This window comes from Melospiza melodia, chromosome 13 (genome assembly GCF_035770615.1).
Source record: "Melospiza melodia melodia isolate bMelMel2 chromosome 13, bMelMel2.pri, whole genome shotgun sequence".
Lineage (NCBI taxonomy): Eukaryota > Metazoa > Chordata > Aves > Passeriformes > Passerellidae > Melospiza > Melospiza melodia.
Genome location: NC_086206.1, coordinates 8,379,259 through 8,402,500, shown reverse-complemented (window position 1 = coordinate 8,402,500; position 23,242 = coordinate 8,379,259). Strand labels below are relative to the sequence as shown.

The 23,242-nt window shown below is 41.7% G+C and overlaps 1 long non-coding RNA gene across 2 annotated transcripts in view; it reads right to left on the bottom strand.

The window, feature by feature from the left end:
- LOC134424160 (uncharacterized) overlaps window positions 1–23,242 on the bottom strand; it is a 28,612-nt gene that overhangs the window by 1,427 nt on the left and 3,943 nt on the right. The window contains exon 3 of one of the 2 annotated variants that reach the window (XR_010029356.1): window positions 8,109–8,129. The exons of the other annotated variant lie outside the window; for it this stretch is intronic. This is a non-coding gene — a long non-coding RNA (uncharacterized LOC134424160). Of the gene's footprint in view, window positions 1–8,108; window positions 8,130–23,242 lie in introns of those variants that run through there. 2 annotated transcript variants of the gene reach the window in all.

Below are 23,242 nucleotides of genomic sequence, written 5' to 3'. Positions count from 1 at the left end.
AAAGGAAGCAATTATTGCAGCTTTCTAGCCAACAATTACCTTGTGCTTATAAATGATGGTGATGTCCATGATATAACACACATTGCTGAGCACATGAGCACTGTCGTGGGCGGCCGCTGGCTTCCCTGCTGATGCCTGACACTACTTGTAACCCATTTTATTTAGCCTGCAGGACAAAGGTGCTCTATAAAATGAAACTGGCCTCAAAATCATGTAATGTGTTGTCTGTCCCTGCGTCCCCCAGCTTCCTCTGCAATATTCTCCTCTAAGTCAAAGCTGTAGCCAGGTAAATTTCACTGTTTTAATCTGGCATTTGTAAATGGTGCCAGCCAAAAAAGTCATTTACATGGGCAAGTTTGCCAAGATTTACTTAGGAATTTATAAGAAGAACTAGCACAGTACCACAAATGTAGTTTTCTCTCCTTTCAGGTTGCAACCTCTTTTGAAAGATCTCTTGCTGCCTTTCTGTTATCATTTAATTTCCACATGCACAAATAGAGGATTCATTCCCAGTTCTCTTGACTATAACATATCAACCCTCTCACTAACATCCTTAACCTCTGCCCTGAGAAAACTAATCATCTCTCTTGTTAGCTCAGTCCCTTTTAGAGATGGCAGTGCACAAAGCACACCAACACTTCTCTACTGTAAGTAGCGAAGTGATGCTTCTCCCTACTTGGTTTGTTCCACAGCTTCCACACTGATTTGTGTTGTACAATTCAATCTTCTGAATCACCCTTAATGACATCTATTATCTAAAATCCATTGGGCACCACTACTTCAATTAATTACACCACCTCTCTCTTTTCATACCTGCTCTTGTACCTACCCAGTCACTGCCCTTGATGTCATCCTATTTCTCCTGAGCTAAGCTTCCAAAGCACTCATCCAGCGGCGCAGGCAGCCAGCTCTGTCCTCCTGCAGAACCGCTGAGAGTGCTCGTGAGGAGTGTTTTCTTGCCTCCTTCCCTCAAACAAAAGCAATCCTTGTATTATAACAGGGAGTGGAGGAAGGTGACACTGCCAGAGAGGGGTTCCAACCATTCAATTTGGATTTAGATACACTGTTTGTGCAGACATGAGCTGGGAATCTCAGTGGTCAGGTGTGCCTAAGGTTTGCTAAGGGCTGAATTTTTTGCTGAGAGCAAATGGACCTTTTGAAAATCCCAGATTTTTTAGCTGATATGTCAATAGACATTTTCTTCAGGGTGGAGAATATTCCCATTCATTCCTATGCATGGGACTTAATCACAGTAAAATCACATTTCTAGTATATTAGTATATCTTAGAACAATGCAACAGTCAGCCATTCATCAAGCTCAATGAAGCATATTTAAGTTTTCTAGAAGCTTCCCATTCATGTGATATTGAATTCTTGACTGTTCATAATAGTAAAATACAAATGAAGCCTTTTCATGCAGCAGAGGCTGTACAAGGAGAGCTGGTTATTTAGAACAGGAGTGATTTGGCAGACTCAGGATTGTTTGTTAAAGGGCTGTCCCACACAGGAGGTAATTTAGAAGTCATATTTTTTAAAAATAATTTTCCTATAGATCCTTCTCCTTCCCCAGCTGAATGAATTGAAAGTCAGAATAGAGACCCATTGATTATTCTGGCTTCAAGGATCATGAAGAGGTTAATTAGGGACTGATAGAAAGTTCTCTGGGGCATGGGTCATGTCTTTGTATCACTGTATTTGCATCATGACTAATACAGTGTCCCTCTGAGCCTACTGGGGCAGTGGGGTTCTTCCATAATGTAAATAATATTAAATACCACTTTAGAAAGTAGCAATTCAAATAACTTTACCTTTTTAAAGAAGAGCTATGTCCAAATTTCTAGAGCAATTTGAATACAGCAAAAAGGTTGGTTTCTCATTTTGATTCCTTCAGAGGGTTGTCTTTAGTAGAAGAGTTCTCTTGTACTGACATAAATATAATATCAGACTTAGGAGGGTGCCCTGTGCCTCAAGCCAACATGCAGACAGAAATGTTCATGGTTCACTTAGGTATGTTTAGATGTTTCCCTCATGGGATCCAAGGTGCATGAAGCTGATGTACCTGAAGAGGTGAGTGCATCTTTCCACTTATCCCACTAAAAGGAGCTTGGAACCCTGAACCTGGAGGCCTTATGGGAGACCTGCATCTTTTCCTTGGCAATAATCTGCATTTTTCAGACTCCCCTGAGGGGATTAGGGCCCCATCCATGGCACACAAACACCTTTTGTGGCATCTGGTAAGTGCAGGTATCACAGATATTTGATGGTGGCATGTTATGGGGAGGGATAGTGTCAAATAAGTAACTGTAGGTGTCTGATACTGTAATTTCTTAGTGTTCCTGGTCACTCTTTGCAGAATCACAAGTTTATGGTTTATGCCCCTATGAAGGAACAAACAAAAAGAATTTTTGGGCTTTTTATGAGAAACCTCGATCCTTCTAATTCCTACTTTAAAGAGAAATAGGACAGCAAGAGAAGCAAATCATAACAATCAGTATAAAATAAGAGCTGGAAAGTATGTATCTGCCTTTCTTAATCTTTAAATTGACTCTGAAAATATTCCCAAAAATTCAACCTCTACTAGCTGGGTAGGGGCAGCCTTATGCATCTCTACTCATGCAGCTGATTTGTAATCCCAAAACCACAATTTGACCTTTTAGTCATCAAGAACTGGTCTCTGTCCCTGCTTTATCAAACAGCTTTACTCTTATTCTAGTGATTAGTGACTTTTTGCCCTGCCTTTTTCCCCTCTTCCCAGTCCTACAAATATTTGCCCAAGTAGCTAATTTTCTCTTAATTTTCTACTAAACTAGTTGTGTCTGCTTCTCCTTGGCTCTGGTGCAAAAAGAAATCCCCAAAAGCAAGAAGGTCAACAATTCTCAAATCAAGACAATCATCACCTTTCTTCAGATACACCCCCCATGTCTTTTCTATGTCTTTAAAGCAAAACACTTCATTATTCCTCTTTGTTGTTTGTGTTTTGCCTGTTCCTGCCGGTTGCAGTGTCTATGTGCAATATGCCAATGGAGCCTGAATTATTTTGTCATCCAGCCCAAAAAGTGATTATAGATTGCATCTGCTGGCAAATTTGGCTCCCTTTCCTGCTTTTCTTAAAACTCATGAACGTGGACAATACATTGGAGAAGACCCCCAGTGGGTCTGGCCTGCCAGAGGCCACCCAGAACATTCCAAGGCATGAGATAATAGGCAAAAAATCCGATGCTGGTCATGACTTAAACACAAGCTGCAACTTGGTCTTCCTCCTCTTCTCTGCTAAGGGGATTGGAGTAAGATACAGGAAAGAAAATAAGAGTGGCATTTTCTACAGGAAATGGCCCTCACGAATATGTCTCTGTTAATAATTACAGAGCTGGTTTTATTTTGTTCAATGCACTGCCTCAGTTTTGGATCCACATCAAGAGCAGCATATGCTCTCCAAACTAAAATATGTGCATATCTGATTTTTGACAAAAAAAATTATTTAATTGATCTCTTCCTACCCTCTCCTCTCCCCCTCCTTCTCTTCCTGTCTTTTTTGCCCATTTCTTTACTAATTCCATAATATAGTAAGCCCCCTATTATGAAAGAAATCCGAATTAATTTAAATACAAAATATAAAGAATTAACCTTACAGCAAAACAGATAACAGAAAAAAGAGATAGTTTTTCCCTGTCAAGTGACAGCCTTCTCGTTTATTATCATTTTAACAAATTAAGTTGCAAAATTGGCATTATTTCAGAACTGTACAAAATGTAATGACTCCATGAAATATATTGAATTTTTCAAGTATTAAAAATCCTTAGTTTTGAAAACGAATCACTGGAAATGATCCTTAAGGATCCGAAGTTTTTTGTGCCATTTCTATACTATGCCTGCACAAAATCTAATGGCATTTGCTGAGTTAATCCTGGATATTCCATTGTTTTGGTATTTCTACTCTATTAGTTAAATACAACATGTGTGAGAAAATCAAAGGGAAGAGATGTTGTTAAAATAGGAGACAATATTTATCCTTTAGATGTAAGAAATACTTGTCACCCAAAATAAATCTGGCTTAAACTCTTTAAGTCTTAAATAAATTGAAAGTTAAAAGAAGTTTTCAGTATTAAAACTCTCTCCCCCTGAAAGTGTGTATTTGCACGTGTGCGTGCACATGGGTGCGTGTCTGTGTGAAAGAGAGCAATGTGTACTAAAATTAACTTCTGAACCTTGTTCCAGCAGCCTTGAGAGCTGATCTGTGGTGGGTGCCATACAAACAGACCTCAGTGATACAGATATAATCCTGTCTAGGAGTACCAGTTCTAGAAGGTATGGGGGTGAACTACACCTGTAGTGTGTACTTATTTTTTTTTATTTTTTAATTTTACTGATGTAAGTGCAGAAGCCCAGAGACAGTGAAGGGGTAGCTGGTGGGGGCAGTTGCAGAGGCTGGGCTAGGGAGGGCACAGGGCATGGGAAGGGCATTTCCAAAGGGGACAGAGGGTGCCAGCTGAGGTGGGAACTGCTGTCTGATGTTCCAGCAGGATGGAAAGGAAGCCAGGGAGAGTCAGAGACCCCCAGGATGGAGACTGCTCTCCCATGAGGTCATCATCATAAATGTTACAACTCAGAAATGTGAGATCTTGTCAAAAATGAGAAATATGCATGGGTGTGGCAAGAGCCACATGAGTGTTTCTCCTCAAGCTCTCTCTTCTGGCCCATCCATGCATCTGCGTCCCTTCCCAGAAAACTGGTGCAGCTGCTTCTGCTGCCTCGGTGTGTGCACGATAATCTCACCATTTTTGCTCAGTCCTTGCCCGCATTTTCTCTCCCCAAGCCCTCCAGAAGCACTCCCTGCTAGCATGCCTTTCCCAGTTCCACCTCTGCTCCCGTCTGTGCGCGCCTTTGCCTGTCCTTCGCGTACAGCTGTGCCTTTGCCCTCCGAGAGAGCAAGTGCCCTTTTTCCTGTTGGCAGCCCTTGCTTAGGTGCAGTGTGCTGTGCTGCCTCTCTTCTCTGTCTCACTCTATTCCCTTTCCTGCTGATGAGACCCATGTTGCTTTGGCAGAAAAACTAAAATACAGTAGTTCATCAATCCAAAATCCACTATGATGCGCTTGTCTGACAGTGGGGGTTTGGCTGAAGGTGATTTTGACTATGAGCTTTACTCTTCTTTTCTTTGTAAAGTGGAAGAGGACTGCAAGACTTTGTTGAATGTAGATTTTACAAAGGATTTTTTTAAAAGCGTGTCTTTATTGGTGGGCAATGTAGAGAAATTGCTTGATATGAGACGATATGGGGAAGAGAATTGGTGCTGGTGCAAGTGCCTGTCCTCAGTTTGGAAATGGTGAGCATTTTGTGTCTCAGGGCAGGGATTCCCAGTCCAGAAGAAAAATGGCTGTGGCTGCTGGTGCCACCAGGGCTGGTTTCCTGCAGCATATCCAAACTGGAGAGAGGTGTGGCTGCAGGAGAAATGCCTGAGCCTTTTACAGTTTTCCAGATGACTCTAGAGAATCTCATGTGACTTTATAAGGGCCAAAAGTTCATCTATTACAACCATGGTAACAAAACACATCAGGATGGGACTATGAGTGGTTGGAGAGGGAATCTGCTCCCCTTCTTCCTGTAATTTTCTGTTTAAATTAAAATTTTGTTGAAAATTCAGTTTTAAAACCAAGCTAATATTCATCTCCTATATAAGCATTCCTCCTGAGTTTGTTGGTAGCATAAAAACTGATTTTGGTGTCCTTGGGTAAAATCTATGTTCCTTACAATATTGAACATGATGGTCCTTGCCCTGCAGGCTCCTGCTCTTCACACTAGCAGTGTCTGTATGCCATCAGCACTGAAAATGGCAAGTCATCTGGAAGCCCTCTGGAATCACTTCATCTTAAAAGGTCATATTTAAGAGTAAAAAAAAATTAAATTGAATAATCCATTTGTAACTTCATCTGGAAAGGGTTGGAATCCGATAGAGAACAGACTTGTGAAGATATTTGTGTGCTTCTCATTCTGGGTAGTGACTGGTGTGCCATGTTTGTATCCCTTTTACAGCCAAGCCATGCCTAAAATCAAACTGAGCCATAGCAGCAGCAGAGCAAACATCAAGGTAGGGCTGATCTCTGAGCATGCTGATGGCTGGGAGAGGAGCCCGTGCTTCCCTTGAAGTTCCAACATCAAAGATGACGGATAACTCCCTTCTCAATGTTCCAGTTTCTCACATCATCTGAGCATCTTTTGGCAGCAACAGTTGGCCCAAGCCTTGGAGCAGCAGCTGGTAAGTCCAGAGGCAGAACTGTGATGCCTGTGGCATCAGATGTACTGGAAACCCTTCTAAACTCTATTTTGAAGTTTCAGCATTTGTGTGGACCTAATTATAAGACATAGATTCCAATGACAGGCTGTGTGTGTGATTATGCATGGTGGCAGGGCTTATGCAGGGGCTGAGTGGTTACTGGCTGCTCTTTAAGGAGAGGATGTGGCTGGCAGCACGGGGAGACATGATACAGGCTTAGTCTGTGACCAGGCCAGGAGGCCGAGCTGCAGCTCAGATGAGCTCTCCTGGCTTCTCCCTTGGTTTGCTGTGTGCTGCTGGGTGAGTCCCTGAACTCCTCTGTGCAAAAGGGGGCTGTGATTAGGATGGGATTGCCAGCACCTGCTTGAAGGGCTGCAGATGCTGCGTGCCTCAGGGTCTCTATGGACTCATGGAAGCACATGCAGATATGTGTATATGGGGATACCTTTTACATATATAATGCATCCATTTTATATATATATATACACTTTTGGTTATAACAATATCATCTTATTTCAGTGTGTCACCACATTTTGGTGTTGAGAAGTGATGTCCACTGATTCCAGTGGTTTATGTGATTCCAGGTTTTTATGTGTTTCCACGATCTGATTCCTGGCTGTCAGAACCAGCCAGCTCCTACCTGTGCACACCTTCTTGGTCATCTCCGTGTGCTCCCTGCTGTTTTCTGGCACGTGCTGGTGCAGCAGGTTCTCAGGGAGGTGTGTGCAGGGTTGGAGCCCCTTCTGACACTACTTTTAAAAGCCTGAACGTGATCATTTGATGTGGTTGTTCAGTGTAGCAGAAAAGCTCACAATTCACTCATGCCTAAGGATGGTAGTACTTAAAAATAAAGCATTTTGCTGTAGAAGTGCCTTAAGCATGACTAGGAAATTGAAGGCAACCTTAGCTATGGAAAACCCTGGTATTTGCAGGTACAGGGGTTTTGTGGTAAGTGACTGCGTGGACTGTGAAGCCTTGATACAATGGGATGAATTGTACCATCACCTGGTAAAATCCCTCATCACAATGGACAGGGCTCACTGGCAGAACAGTTCTTGGAGCAAGAGTGAAACTGAAACTATGGCAAAACCCTGGAGTGCTTAAATATCACTTTCAGAGGAGCCAGGATGACAGTAGATCCCACTAAAATTTGTTTATTGGGTCATTTAGATGTGAGTCTTCAAAGCGGTGTCTTGGAATTAAGTAACTTAAATTTCAGTGAAAATTTCAGCCTAACTGCTCCAAATTCTGTGGAAAACTTGTCTGATGCTTTAGTGAAGTAAAGTTCAATGGCTCCTCTTCTGTTACAGGTGTCAGCAAATAATAATAATAATAAAAAAATTGAGTTGTGCAATGCTGAATCTACCAAGGATTCTTATTATACATTTATAAAATAAACCCTAATAGCTTTTTGGAGTGGTTATGGTGTAGTCTGTCAATGTATATTAAGATTACTATGATAGCACATAGCCTTTATGATAAAAGCATGCAAATTAACATAGAAATCTGCAGAACTTTGCATATTTCCCTGTAATTTAATACAAACAGATCCAGATTTACAGAACCATGTGCACAGAAACCGTGTGTGCACATTTTTTGCATGTGCATTGCTGACCTTAAGCAGGAGAGTGAGAGAGAGGAACAGCTCACATGGTTCAGATCTGCTCTGAGCTCTGCAGCTCCGCATGCCAAATGAAACACAAGGCGACTTTTGATGGCCAAGTGAGCCATCAAAAAGGTTTTTTTAATGGAAATGCTGTCACACTCTTAAGTAGAGTACTGCTGCCAGGCATCACATCAATAATGCAAACTTTGGAAGACAATCTTGCAAACTAAATAGCCAAGAATTCTGAAGTATTTCTATAAAGAAAAAAAAAGAAAAAAAGGTGATCATTATGAAGATGGGGAAAAGCCATCAAGTGAAATTTAATTTTGCATTCAGATTTATTATTGCTGTCCGTTCCCAGTGCTGAAATGCCTGTTTACTTGCAAAGGACAGTTTCTTTCCATAATGAATCATAGTAACACTTAAATTAAGCACAGTAAAAGAATGGTTAATGTCATAACACGCTGACAATTTAACCTGGCCAATATTTTTATTGCCTTGTACAATAAACCTAACAGAGCACAACTTGCTTTTTGACTGGTGGAAAATCGGTTATGAACCGCCAGGGAATGACCAATTTTTCAAATGCAGCCATTCAGTCACACTATAGCCACTAATACTTTTTTTTTTCCTGTACACTATTGCTGTTATAATCTTTTGAGGATATTTTATCACGGCAATAACCTCCTCAAAATCAGTCTTTACTGCAGTTAATGACTGGACAGCTGGAGCATTAACTGGCCTTGGCTTTGCCTCTAGCCATTAACTAACAAACCAGTTGTTATCTGCAGGTAACAACCAATTTCTTGTAGAATTTTCTTGATAAAGTGTCTCACTGGATAAAAAGTTGTGGGTTTTTTCCCCCTTTCTTTCCTCTGCTAAGATCTAGCCAGAGTAGGATAATGCACAGAGAAAGAATTGCTGACAAGTAGCAGTAAGTAAGAGCGTTGCAAAATAAGTTAAATTACAAACCAAAATCCATAAAGCGCTGGTTGTTTACTCCTGCCAGAATTTTAGCAACAACATTAATAAAAGATTGCTCTGTTATGTCTTGCTCACTTGGGTGTGGTGGCTGGGCTGCATTCAGGGGTGGAGTCTGGGGGCTGTGTCCCCTGAGAGCATCCCCACCTGCACAGCCGTCCCCAGGCAGGGGGGACAGCAGCAGGGCCACGGCAGCTGCTGCCCATTCAGGCACACACTAACAACGTGGAGATTTTAAAGTGCCCTTCATCTTCTCAGCCAATTCTGAGTGAAGACACAAGTTTAATTCTGTATGTGGTATCATTTATGAAATGGGTATTATTTTTGAGGGCCTTCATAAAATTTTAGCCTTTTTTTGCTGGCGGTTCAAAGTTATGAAATGTCAACCTCTGTTTTGTTGCACCATTATTTTAAAAGTAGGGTTAGCAGATTCAGATGAAATCAGTGCATTTCTGAGGGCTTTAAAGAGGAGATCCAAGGCATCATTAAATAGAAGCAGAATAAGTAAAATGTACAAATGAAACACCCATAAAAAGCCAAGCTCTAGCATGCCATAAACAATGATGTTTTAAAACTCTTAATAGGCTTAATAACAGTTTATTATTTTACCTTAACCCTTTTAAATGCCTTGTTTTTTCCAGCTTTTATCTCGGTGGTTCTGAGCTGTTAATACCAGTTCTTAAATTTTCCCCTCTAGGTATATTTTCCAGGAGTGAATAGGAAGAAAAAGTAAATTCAGCCATGCATTTGCTTTTAGAAAACACAGTAGGCACTGTGCCCAAAAGCCTTCCTGGGCTAGGCTGTGGGATACAGCAAATATCTTGCGTCTCTAGTACTTACAGAGGATTTCTAAAAGGTGAAAATCCTGCCTCAGGAGGAGCCTGAAGGACAGGTCGGTGTCTCCCAGGGGTCAGGAGCCCCACAGGGTGTTTGGGCGTGCAGCCTCCCTCACAGCTCCCATCTGCCCCACACACAGGGACCATGGCCTGCCTCCCTCCACTGAGGGCTTTTATGAGTTTCCAGATGTTTCCACTGGAGTCTTTTGCAAAGCATTTCATTGTCAACCAGAAATAAAAAAAAAATTAATAACAACCAGAATTTCAAACCAGAGAGTCGATTTCAAATTGTTACATTTTGAAATTATTTTAATCTGGGAAGGTTTGGGGGATTTTTGGTGGTAAGGGTTGTTTTGAACTTGGAATTTCTGTGTCTTCTGTGCATATGCAAGTTGTTCCCTTTCTTTTTGGTATCCATGTAGAACTGGCTCATGCTATGGGAGATTTCCTTTGGACATTGATATAGGAATAGACCCCTTCACTGCATGTGTACTTACTACCAATATTAGTTGCAATTCAAGCATTTCCAGCAATTTGAATGGATCCAATGATTTTTAAATCATTCTTAATTTCATATGCCTACTCCTTTAATCTCTTTCGAATTACTGAAAGTGTAAGGCATTCTAAACATTCCTGATCATTCTTCACTGCTTTGGCCCCATAAAGCCAATCTTTTCCAAAGTTAAGTGCTTAAAAATTTGAAGTACTCCAATAAATTTAAATTGGCATATTCTGTGCATATCAATTGGGAATTATTAGAGCATTAATGCCTAGGAGTGATGGCTGAGGGCATGCAAACCAGTTCATACATTGATTTTTAATGGCTTTTTATTGATTCTGTGCTTTTTAAACTTGATACCCTAAGGTTGCCTCTTACATAGAGTTAACAGGTTTGTGATGATGCACCAAGTTTGGAAGAGGCATCGTTTTCCTCTTACACTTTTTCTTTTCTCCTTAGGGCTTATTATTATAAATTGCCCAGATGCAAACAGCAAATATGCTTGGTCAGTGGCTTTAAAAAGGGTGATTGTCACTTTAACAGGATATGGCTCATCATGTTTCCCTGGCTTATCTGTAGACCAGATTTCTGTTAAAACCTTTGAGGGCCTCTCCTCCCCTCAGTGTGAGCACACAGTGCTCACCAGCAGTGATGGATGCTCTAGACCTGCCCTGACAGGGTTCTTAGTAATTTTTAAATGTCAATCTTAATTTGTCAGGCCAAGATATTGTAGGTGTCATAAAGCACAGAGTGAAAATGCACCTTAGTACTTCTACATTTTGAAAACGATTCATTTATATTATGAATGCAGACCTCTGCTCTTGATGTAATTCCACAGCATTTATTAATACTTTGGTATTAACCTGTTACCCAATACATCGCCACTGCAGCCTTAACTGGTGCTAACTGGGGCAGGCGGGTGTTGTGCTGGTGGCTGCCCTCCTGAGGAGGAGGAGGAGGAGGAAGGCTGGGGCACAGGCTCAGAGGGGACCATTTGGGGCATGCCTGGGCTGTGGGGGCAGCTGGTGGCAGCCTGGGGACGTGTCCAGCTGATGGATCAGGAAGACTCAGGAAGGCACCACTCTGAACCAGTCACACCACCACCCTGCCTTGGGTGTGGGATGAGCTCTTGCCAGAGTGTTCCTATGTGGGTCATAACAGGACAAGTGAGAATATTTCTAATAGACTCGATTCTTGTGGGTTTTTCAGTGCTTCTCCCCTGCTGCTGGGGCTGTGCTGTGTGCTGTGCTTTTTGGGAGGCAGCGATTCCAGTTTCATTTCGTGGGGAACCAAACTCTCACGCTGCACGGCTGTGATGCTGCTGCTTGTAATTCCCTGGCCGAGGCTCTGCCAGGAATCCTGGTGCCCATCAGACGCAGGTGTCTCTCTCCCCCCGCCCTAGATCCCCTCTGGCTGCGGTTAAGGCACGTAGCAGTCTGAGGAGACATTAATTGCTGTTAACTGCGATGGGCGCTGCTGTAGCTGGGCTTTGTTTAGGGCAAATTCCTCTGCAATTGCATTGTTAGAAGCCACGGGTCTGTTAAAGTCGGAGTTATTAGGCCATGTGCCTTCTGTGTGTTGTCATAGCCAGAACAACACCAGTGTAAACGTCTGTGCTGGGCAGGGGAAGTGTTAAGTGAAGAATAAAAACAAGCCCAAATTCCCATTTGGAAACTGCATGCCTCAACAAATACCACTGTTCATAGCAAGTTATTAGCTTCTTGGTTGTAATTCTGGTCCTTTTCTAAAGGGAGGTGGAAAAAAGCATGTAAAAGAGATTTTTGACACTTCACGGTGTATTGAATGAACAGCAGAAAGCTTCCCAGCCTGCCCGTTCCCATTTACAGTTTGCATGTGGCTGAGGTAACACTTCTTCCTCCTTTTCCGCAAGATTCCCCATGTTTTGTGGTGGCAGCACCCTAGACACACCAGAATGCATGTGACTAACTCATTTTCAAATTACAAACCTGAAATGTCCCTTTTTCTGAGGCTGGTGGGTAAGAGGCACATGCAAGAAGCCTTTCTGTGCCCCCAGATAGGAAGGAGGTCTCTTGTGGTGGGCAGTGCCAGGGCTCTCTGGTGGGCAGCAGCTGCTCTGCCTGCCCTGGGTACCAAGGAGGGGAGGATGTCATGTCTTGGGTGACCCCCACACTGGGGGCTGGCCCCTCTAAAGGTGTGGGAAGTAGTTAAATGCCCTCTGGCAGGTTTAGGGGAGTGTTTGCTGGTGGACTTGGCTGAACTGAACTCCCATGTCTGAACTGAATATTTTGAAGTTTACTTCCTACAGACTATCCGCTCTGAAGTGCATGAGGCTGAGTTTCTAACAGCTTCCAAATCTTAAATGTCCCTGTTTTTATCAGGCCAGCTATGTAAGAGGGACCTGCAAGAAGCCTTTTCCTCCTTCTGAATGTACAGTCGTCACCTTCTTTTGTTTTTGCTGTGTGCCTTCCAGAATTAGAAGATTGAGAGTGAGAAATGGGATTTATATATTTATTTAGAAGCCACTCTGAACAACAGCACATTTACTAGCTTGGTTCATTTTTATGAATCTGATTCATTGCTTATTAAACCAATGGAAATCTTTCCATTGTTTTCAGCTGGTTCTGGCTCAGAACTTCTTGGTGCTTGACAGTATTTAGTAGGAGCTGAAAGATTTGAACTTCTAAATCATGCAATATTATGGTCTTCTGCCATGCCTGTTTCTTAATTATATACATAATCCCAGTATCTGTTGCTGTGTATTTCTGGTTGAGCAGTTTCTGTTCAGTTAAATTTTCACAAGTACAGTGTTATGAAACAGTTAAACAAAATATCTTCGATATTATATTTGTCAAAAACGAGAAACCAAATACTGAGATCAGTTTCATCCATTCATTAGTTTATGGACACCGAGTCCTCTGAGGAATGTCACAAATTCCCTTGCTGTGTCTCAGTGCTAGATTTAGCATTTGGATCTTTGATTTAATGGAAAGATACATTAAAAACTGATACAGTCAGACAGGTCCCAGTGGGGTGTACATCCATGTCGGCTCTTAAGTCACAGCTCCTTCAGTCGAGATTTGGCAGGAGGTGCTTTTATCCCGAAGTTGTTCTGGAATGTGCCAGGCACTTCTCCTGAGCACGGAGCGTTTTCAGTGGGAGCAGCTGCCGTGCCTCAGCCTGTCCAGCGGGCTCTCAGTTGTGTGAGAGGTGTCCCTGAATGTCACCCTCCCCACACCTTTGGGCTGCGCAGGAGCCAGCCTGGTCCAGGGAGCACTGGGAATTCCCACAACTGTCCTGTGCTGTGGAACTGTTCGCGTTTTTAGTGTGACCGTGGTTTATTCCTTTATATTGACATTCTAAATATATTCCAGTAGCTGTCATTTCCCTCAGGAACCTCTACTGAATCCATGGATTTGGAGCTGCTATTATAACATATTACAGGACAATTAATTTGTAAGCACTGTCACCTGTCCTAGAAAGCAGATTCTGAGAGGAATACTTTTATCCTTATAATTTAATGTATCGTGTAATGAAAACTAATCTATGTAGTTCAAATTCAGACATTAAAACAAGTTAAAAGGGTCAGTATATACAATAAATTTCCCTTTGCCAATTTACTCAGTTAATTTAGACATTGCCTTTTCACTTAACTCATTAAAACTTTCTTGCCAAGTTTACTTATCTGTGTTAAGGGTACAATTAATATTATAATTTTTAATTATCCACTTGGTTTTATCAGAGCCAAAGTGTTTCCTTAAGTGTGAATATCAAAATAGAGCCTATATTTTTTAAGGAAGTGAAGCACTGCAATTTCACTAATTCCTTAATAACACAAATATTTGTGTATCTTTTTCCTTACTGTAATGCATCAATTGTTGTGTTGTATTTTATTTTATAACCTTAGCATAATATACTACTGAAAGCTATATTTTGTACTACTTAATTCTGTACCACTCATTCTGATTTATGGCATCATTTTGTTTCCAGCTCACTCCTTATCTTCAAAAGGCTTGATCCAAAACTCATCAAATTCAGAGGAATAGATCCCAGTGGGCTTTGGATTAGACTAGTAGGGTGAAATTGTGGACTTCATGAAGTTTGCATTACATGTGCAGATATGCAGTACTGAGATTACTTGATAGATTTCTAATTCAGCTTCTTCTATTTAGGAGCAAGTTCTTGAGAATCCTGGCCATGCACTTGAAATTTAAGAGACCATTTTAGTTGCATATATTCATCCATTTTCTTACTATGACATTTGAGAATACATTTATTTGCCAGTTTGATTTTATCATCATTATGGAGGGCTCATGTTTCTAATTTCTCCTACAGTCTCTTGAATTGTTAATGTTAACTCCTACTGAACCCAGCCTTGTTTCCTAACAGGGGGATGCCATTCTGAACTGGTATTGATGCTGAGCTGTTAAAAATACTTTCTTCAGGAATGACAGGTTTACAAGTCATAATAAAGGACAGCTCATCACAAAAGTATGGAAAGGCGTAAATGCAGAAGACACCTGGTAAATAATATTACAACGTATTTATCTTGTTATTTCTTAGTTAGAGATGTATGGAGTGATAGATATAGAATTATGAAATTGATTTAAGTTCTTCAGTGCAGCAGAAGCTGTTTTGTCATCTTCAGTGCTCTTGCTTTTCTTTTTCACCTGACATTGTTAAATGGAAACACCCTGGACATATCTTCCATTATATAGCAGCTAGAAAATTCCTGGGTTTGCCATTAACTGGATAATCCCTGGTATTCTGTCTGGCTATGTATACAGACTGCTGCACATGAGATCCATTTTATAAAATAAATACAGAGGGAGTGTGTTAATACGGAATGATTGCAGCAGATTCTGGTAGATGATCGTGTGTGCTATGAGCTACCTCAAAATGCATTTGTGATATATGGCTGTGCTGCCTGATCCATGGCTATTGTGCAGCTGATTAGCTGTGCTGAGAAATTACTCATTCCCTTGTATTAACTACACTGTTTAACTACACTGTTTCCACCAATCAGTATGAAGTATGCCAACTTTGTTTAGCCTGTGCACTTGTGCAATGATGAACAAGTAATGCATAAAACAAACCCTCCTACCTAATCAAACATTCCTCAGAGATTTGAAAACAGAAACAAAGGGTAAATCCACTCCTAGATTATAATGGTAAAACAAACTAAAGTTTGACATATGTATATGGAAACTATGAACACATGATATGAATATTTTTTAAACAACAACATGTTTGAATTATTAATAAATGCAAAAAATATGTTTTAACACAAAATGGAACAATTGGAAGGATATATTTCTTCAGAAGCACAAGGATCAGGAAAGATCTCCGTTGAATATAAACATTTTTTCCCCCTCTTGCTTTCCATTTTAGCTTTTCAAACGTCTGTCTCATGGTTGTAGTTGGAGAAGTTTCCCTTTTTCATCCCTGAACCTGCAGTACAATCTTCACTCTCCAAGTATATAATAAATGAAGTTTGTTAACCCTCAGGGTGTGAAACCCATTTTTCTCTCCTTGTCCTAGGATGTTAGGTGTTGAGGACAGCTGATGTGCAATCCTTTAGGAAGGACTGCAGAGCTATCCAGGAAAGGGCTTACATTTAATTTTGCCATATATCCTGGTTGCCAGGTTATTTGATTTTAAGATAATTAATGGATCTCTTCATGGGTATATTTTTTCTTAGTCATCAAGAAAGCTCAAAATATTTTATAAGAGTGATTTTATTGGAGAGTAGTAAATATTGATGGAAGAAGATGCCAGAAAGTTCAGGGAGTTCTGGACTTTATTTTCCCTTATCATTAGATTTGAACAAGGACAGTGCTTGTAGATTTGAGGGGGATTGTGATGAGAGACCACTGTAGGCATTTTCACTGGTGACTACACATTAGTTAGGGGCTTTCATTCTGCTCTTCCCTACAATTCTTATTGGATTTTGTGGCTGCTGGGTGAACAGATAAAGCACAAAACACTCATCAGTAGAAATGCCATGTATAAATAAAATCCTAAATTGAAACCATCATAAGCAATTCAAAGTAAAGACAGCAGAGTCTTTAACATTAAGCCCTTAGGGGAAACAGAGTGAGGGAACAACAATGCCAACTTTAACTTTGAATTCCCAGTTGTGCATGGGCTTGTACCCCAACTTTAACGTTAATCAGAAGCTTCTCTGCATTTCATCTCCTCATTTGCAAAAAAATCTTTTGCTGAAAGGTTATATAAAACTCATTATTTACCTGAGTGACCAGAAAGGCTCTCAAAGTGCCATTCCAAGCTCTCGGGTGAATGCTTATTTATAGTTTTTTAATAGGCATTCATTACCTGATGGATTGGAAAGACTCTTTTTGAACCAGTTCCTGTCTATTGGTTAAATACAGATTGATAACTTTTTCTTAAAAAGCTTATTATTAACCAGATAAGCTCATCACCTTTGGATTTCTAAAGTGGTGATTAGTTTTAGCTTCCAAGGGTTTATTCAAGATATTTTTTTTGGTGTAACTTGAATTTTGCCCAGTGGGCCATATTCTGGAAATTAATTACAGTAGTGCAATGCTTGCAAAACCCTGACTAAATCAGTAGCATAAGCCTGTTTGCACAAAGAAATACCTCAAACCTATATTGCTGCTCATATATTGGGTAGTCCAAGCACAGGGCATAGAGGAGGTAAAAGGGTGCAGCCCATTTTAAAATTCCTGTGAGCTTGGTTGGAAACACATTGTTAGGCATATTTTGATGCCTAAAAAGACATAACAAGTCCTATTCACACCTCTGTGCAATTTGCACAGTCTTTGAGCTTCACTGATTTTGCTTGGTGTATCATTCTGCTTTTGGGGATTTGCTTCTAGCTTAAATTACTGTGGAAACAGAAAAAAAAAAAACAACCAAAAAACAACCCACAGAGTTTTTAGAAATGCAGTTTGGCAGTGTGGGCTCAGAATCCCCATGCAGAATTCCTCTTTGGGTGGCTGTCAGTGCTGCCATCCTTTGAGAGATGAGATTTACCCCATCTCAGTTGAGAGTGCCCCGGGCAGTGCTCCCTTGGCAGGGCTCCACAGGCAGGCAGCCCTGCTCCTCACCCCCTCTGCAGCTGTTAGCACATCTGTGGGGCTGCAGAGAGACAAGCCCTGGCTAAAGAGGTGTGAAACAACGCGGCCAAACACGCTCCTGCCTTGGCATCCCCCAGGGCTCTTCCAGGGTCCAACTTGTACCTGGAAATGATGCTCTCCAGCATCAGCTGATGCTTAAATCCAACATAAGGATGAAATGGAATGATAAGGAAAAAGAGCCCTTAATTTGCAATGTTCCTGAAAAATGGGTAGTTTGTTTAATTCTCTGGGGTTTCCATATAATTCCTATCATATTTGAAAATTTCAAGCCTTGTTTGCTTGTGTTTTATGTTTCTAATTTTCAGGACATACGGATACCTGTCTTTGCCTCTATCCTTTTCACTGTCCACTTTTTCTAAGTTGGAAATTTCCATCCTGTTTAACCTTTTTTCCCCTCAGTGGGGTAAATATATGTTGTTAGAAGGAGCATTCAACTCTCAATGGAGAGAACTGTCCTCACTCAGCTCTTTAGGCAGAGTAAGTTTTCAACCATCTCAGACAATTCCTACATTTTGGTGTTACTTCTCAGTTGTTTCAGAGATGATAGTTTTCCTTCGAATGCTTCTAATTATGCAAAGATGCTTTCCACAAAATAAAAAAAGACTCAAGTTTTTCCAAAGGAAAAAACCCCTTTTGGTTTAAGTGAGAGAATTGAAAAAAAAAAAAATACCCAAAGCTCTAAAGCCCCTTGAGCTTAACAGAAAGGAAATTATAAAGGTCATAGTGTTGGTGTTCTTTGATATCACCTTTGCTGTTGTAAAACTTTGGTGGAAGTGCTTATCCTAACTATTCATTGTATTACTTTTTAGGAAACCAGTTAGCCATTTGGTTGAGAAATCCTTAAAATTCTGTTTAAAATAATGTAATCAAACCCAATTATACTGTTTGCCTCCCTCTGCTGGCTGTGCAGACAGTGTGAGTTGGCTTCTTGTGTGATCCTCTCATTCTAAGCCAGCAGGTTGATTATAGCAGTCTTCATTTCAAGGTGGGTGAGCAGCTATATATGAACAGTGTTATGGAGACAGGGAATTTTTTAAAATAGAAGTCTTTATTTTTGAGTCTTTAAATTATTAGAAACGTGTTTTTTATTAAAGAAGGTCCCTCTAACCTCTCCTGAACCCATATTCTGGACTGGTTTAGGTGGGGACAGGAGAGTCATGTGTAATTTCTTTGAAGAAAGGCCAGGTGCTGAGGTACAGCAACAATATTTTGGCAGGAAAATGGCAAATCAAATCCAACTGTCCAAGAGGGCTAGATATGAGCAGAGCTGAACAAATCTTTGTGTGTACACACATCATTCAGGTGCTTTGCATTACACAGAGAGCTCTCCACTTCATCAGTTTTCAGATGTTCTGCTCTGCACTGGTGTCACTCTGTATTGATGTATATTTTTCACATACATATCATAGCCAGCTCTGTCCTTTGTCCCACTCCCAGAGCCTCTGCAATTCTCCAGGGATGTTGCTTAAATCACTTTCAAGTGTCCAGTCTCCTGTGAGGATGTGAGATAGTCCTCTTTGTTTTATTAGCACTCACCCTGAAAAAGAACCCACGGCATAATATGGTGGAGCCTCCCTAATGACAAAACCAGGCATATCATTTTCTCCTCCAGGAAATTGTTTTTCATATACTTGGGCATCAGTTTAAGCAGAACTTTTTGGTCCTGTGTCTGGACACCCAGAGTGACCCTTTCAAGGGGCAGGTGCAGTGCTAGAGCTTGAGGATAGAACAAACAAAAAGAGAGGTGTGTCATTTTCATTAAAGCCGTTTAGGGGAAATAACAAAAAACCTCAAAAAACCAAAAAACAATAACAACAACAAAAAAATGGAGAAACAAGTATTATTTGGAATTGGTAAAAGCAGTTCTTGGAGGCAAAGAATTTCCATTCCAGCTTTTCTCTGGGTGTCGGCACCACACCATGCTGTCCTGGACTGCACTGAGTGCAGCCCCAGCTCTCTCCCCTGCCCAGCCCCAGCCCCTGCCCCTCTGTGGGACCCTCTGCAGCTCCTCTGTGTGCCCAGCTGGCCTGGGCATGGCCCTGCTGGGCACTGCACACACGGAGATGGAGAGGAGCCACAGCTTGGGCCGAATAGCTGCTGTTTGTGCTGAGGGTACACCAAACCACCGGGCATAAATCACATCTCTGCAGACAAAAGCAGCCTTCCCCAGTTCACAGGAGCCCTGCAATTAATATTAGTTTAAAAAGAGCCTGTTCTGTGCCCCTGGGATGGTGTCCCTGGGGGTGGCTGTGAGCAGGAGGCGGGGTGAGCCACCAGGGTGTCTCAGGCCAGTGTGGGTGACCGTGCCCTGCCCTCAGGCTCCCTGCCCTCTCCCAGCCTGGCAGTGTGTTCTGGCTGCCATGAGCACAGGGCACTGCTGCCAGGACAGCCCTGCCCTGTGGGTGAGGGGACACCCATCTTCGAGTGCACCTCACATGGCACAGCTATGGCGGCCCTGAGGGGACACACCTTCACCCAAACCGTGCGGGAAAACCTCACCAGAACGGCTTGTGGTCTGGTTCAGATCTTCCCAAAATAGCCCAGGCTTTCTCCAACCTCAGCCGCTAGCAAAATGGAGACAAGATATTTCTGCGCAGGCCCTGGCACCTGCTGAAGTGAGGCCATCCAGCTCAGGGACACCTTTGGTGTGTCCCCCACAAGGCGGGACGTGTCCCCCTGCCCGTAGCACAGAGCTCCCTCACACATGGGCCCGGGTCAGCTGGTGAAGGGAAGAGGTATCATGGCCTTAATTAGTGTGAAACAGGGCTTAAAAGTGTGAAACCACAGCTTAAAAGGAAAGACACCAACATTTTCAGCACTTTCTTAAAAGGTAGCTTTTTCCATTCAATAAATCTGCAAATTTTTTGAGCACAACAGCTTAAACAAGGTGGTGTCTGACAATGGAGGAGGTTCTGGTAGGGCAGCTGTGAGCCAGGATGGAGGCACAGGGACTGCATGCTGCTGGCACAGGACAGGGAGAACTGGGATGGGACGGGATCTGCCAAAGCAATGTGTTGGGAACACTGGTGTTCATCAATAAGGGAAAGTGGCCAAGTGCTGGGATGAGCACAAAGTTATAATCATTAGATGTCTAGGGTTTGCTGTAATCTTTGGGATCAGGGTGGAAAGAAAAGGGAAAAGTTTAAGGGAACTGTTGAAAAGTGGGATATTAGTTAGAATAGTTGAGTTAGAAGAAATGCTTACGCAAAAAATTATTCCAGAGTCTTACCTCAGAGGTAAGATCTCACCATGTCCTTTAAATAGCTCCTGAAGAGCTCTGACAGACTGAGAACAGGCTCAATGTGAATTTGCTACAAGAGCTAAGTCAGTGGTAATGCACTTTAAGTTGAAGTTCAGCTATTCTTTTGGATATTTTTCCCAGCACTTTCTCCTCTTGATCTACCATAATTCCTGGTGATTACAGCTGGAGAAGGAGACCTGCTATACCAATTCCACATAAATTTAAATGTTAAAGTTTAAATCCTGGAGCAACAGTTGTCTCCTGATCTTCTACATTGTGCTTGTACTGAGACTTACTGCAGCTTTCACTCTTGCTCTCTCGGAGGGTGTGGGAGCCCCTGTTGTGCTGAATGGAAGATGGGCACAGAAGTGTGTCCTGCATGGGTTTATAAATGCTGTGCCTTTATTCTGGAAGCAGAATTTGCTCGATTCCACTAGGTGGATCTATTGAGAACATTGTTCACACTTTAATGTAAAAAGTGTCTTTGACTTAACGGAGAAAAAAAGATTTTTTTTTTCTTTATTACTGCTTTACTCAGCTCCTTATGTTCTAAAAAACCATAAAGGTGGCCACTTTTGTCCACAGAAAGCTCTAAAGCCATGTATCAGAGTCAGTCCATAATACCTTGAAGGACTTTTTCTCTTCATTGCAGTTTTGCCTTTGTTTTGCAAAGGAGAAGAGTCAGTGCTGTGAGAGGGAGATACACCTCCACAGTGACCTGGCTTTAGATGCTGCTTCCATTGCATTTCTTCCAGATGTCCATTTTGGTACTCTCATTTGGATCCTTTCCTGGTGGCTGTGATTTGATGAATTATTGCAATGACTTTATCCCAAAAAGTGGCCAACATAGGCTCCTCACCTTAGTATCTGCTTTTAGTGACCTGTGCAAGTTGTCTGTGCTCTCAGGCTCAATGATAGTTGACTGCTATATTGAGGATGTGGATTCATCTGCTAAAAATGCCCAGCTTTTTACAGATTCTGATTATCTTGACCCTGTGATGATGGTGAGCACAACCTTGGTTGGTCAAATCTATAAAGAGATATTTATTTTGGTCATGGCCCCTGGGAAATAGACAGCTTGTTCTCAAACGGGTTCTGCCTCTACTCTCTTTTGGGAGCTGGGACCTCGAGTCCCTTTACCAGGAATTTTCCTAGAATCTGTGAAAACCACTGGGAAAACCTCCATCCACCTTGGCAGTTTGCTGGGGTTCTGCCCAGGAACGCCCCGTGTTTATAACAGGAATTTTGAAAGGCTTTTCCCTTTTTTTCCTGTGAGAGTGTTTTATTTATGTCTTCTTGAACCATGCTTCAGCAACTTCCTTGCTGGCTGACTTGTGTTTTCACTGGCTCAGACTGCCATGTAGATCACACCACCTGTTCCAGAGTTTGCTGAAACATTTAGTGCAAGTTTTCTGCAATCCCTTATTTAAAGTCCCGGCTATTGGATGATTTCTTTTATGTGCCTTTCCTTATCAATATTAAAGACCTGATGTTCTGCTCTTCCTTGGAGAAGAGACCCCCTCCTAAAGGCATTAGGCTTTCAATGAGTTTCTTCAGCCTTTGTTGAAAGAATGCCCAGTTGCTTATCACTTCTCTTTAGGAAGAAAATGCTGATCACACTTTTTTATGAACAAAGGCAGGATTATTCCATGGTCCTTCCTTATAAAGCAAACAACTTATAAATATTTAAATATATAAAGCTAATGTTTCTCCCCCACCCATTGTGTAATTTACTGTATGATCAGTTGTCTTTTGCTACTTTCCTATGTAAAACCCCATAAAATACTCCTCCTACCTGGACTTTTGTTGGACTCATCAAACTTGAGGAGATTTGAGATACTCTCCCCTGTTATTTACATCTGTCTGAAACGAGATCTTCCAGAAGGCTGTCATTACACAAAGGTAGAAATCATGGTGAAAGGTAATGTTGCCTAGCTGAGGAACTAAGCTTTCATTTCTCTCTTCCTACTTTTTAAAGTTTGACAAGTCTGTAGCTGATAGCTTTTCCTCCTTGAGAAGGTGCCCACTATGCTCTAAGAGCCTTGCAGAGTAAGGCACACAATGTACATCTCCTCTGATCTTCCCCTCTGTCCTCTGTATACAGAGTTTTACCTTGTTTTGAAGAGGCACAGTATTCCTGCCCACTCATGGAGGAGGCACAGAAAGGAGTAAAACCAACCAAAGAAGTTGGAGAAGTAGCTAAGGACAATTGAGAGCACAAAGGCTTTGAAGAGAAAAGACCTTTCCCTAGATACAATAAAGGAAAAAGGAAATAGTACTGAAGAGAAAGGAACAGTAAAAATGGGGAGAAATGGGAAGGAATACTGGGGGTAACTACAGAAATGCTCATGGTGCCTGAGAATATTCTTAATTCTGAGATATGTTGGAGCAAACTCTCCCCAAGCTCAAATCTGAGATTTTTCTGAATCCCAGCTAACCAGTACTCATTGCTTAGGTGCTGGAGCCTGTCACTGTGTCAATAAAATGAGGAGGTCTCTTGTCTTTAGGATGCACTGAGCTCGTGGATCTACAATATCTTTTTGTGGTCCAATTTGGGCAATCCCAGCCCAAATAATGATGTCTATGAGGTGCTGGGGAAAATAATTAAACAATTTTGATCAGTCTTGTTAACAGAATCCTCCCTTGACAGCACCTGTGCCTGCAAGCAGTAACCCTGCTCTTCAAGATTTTGAGAAGAGTTTGACATTTC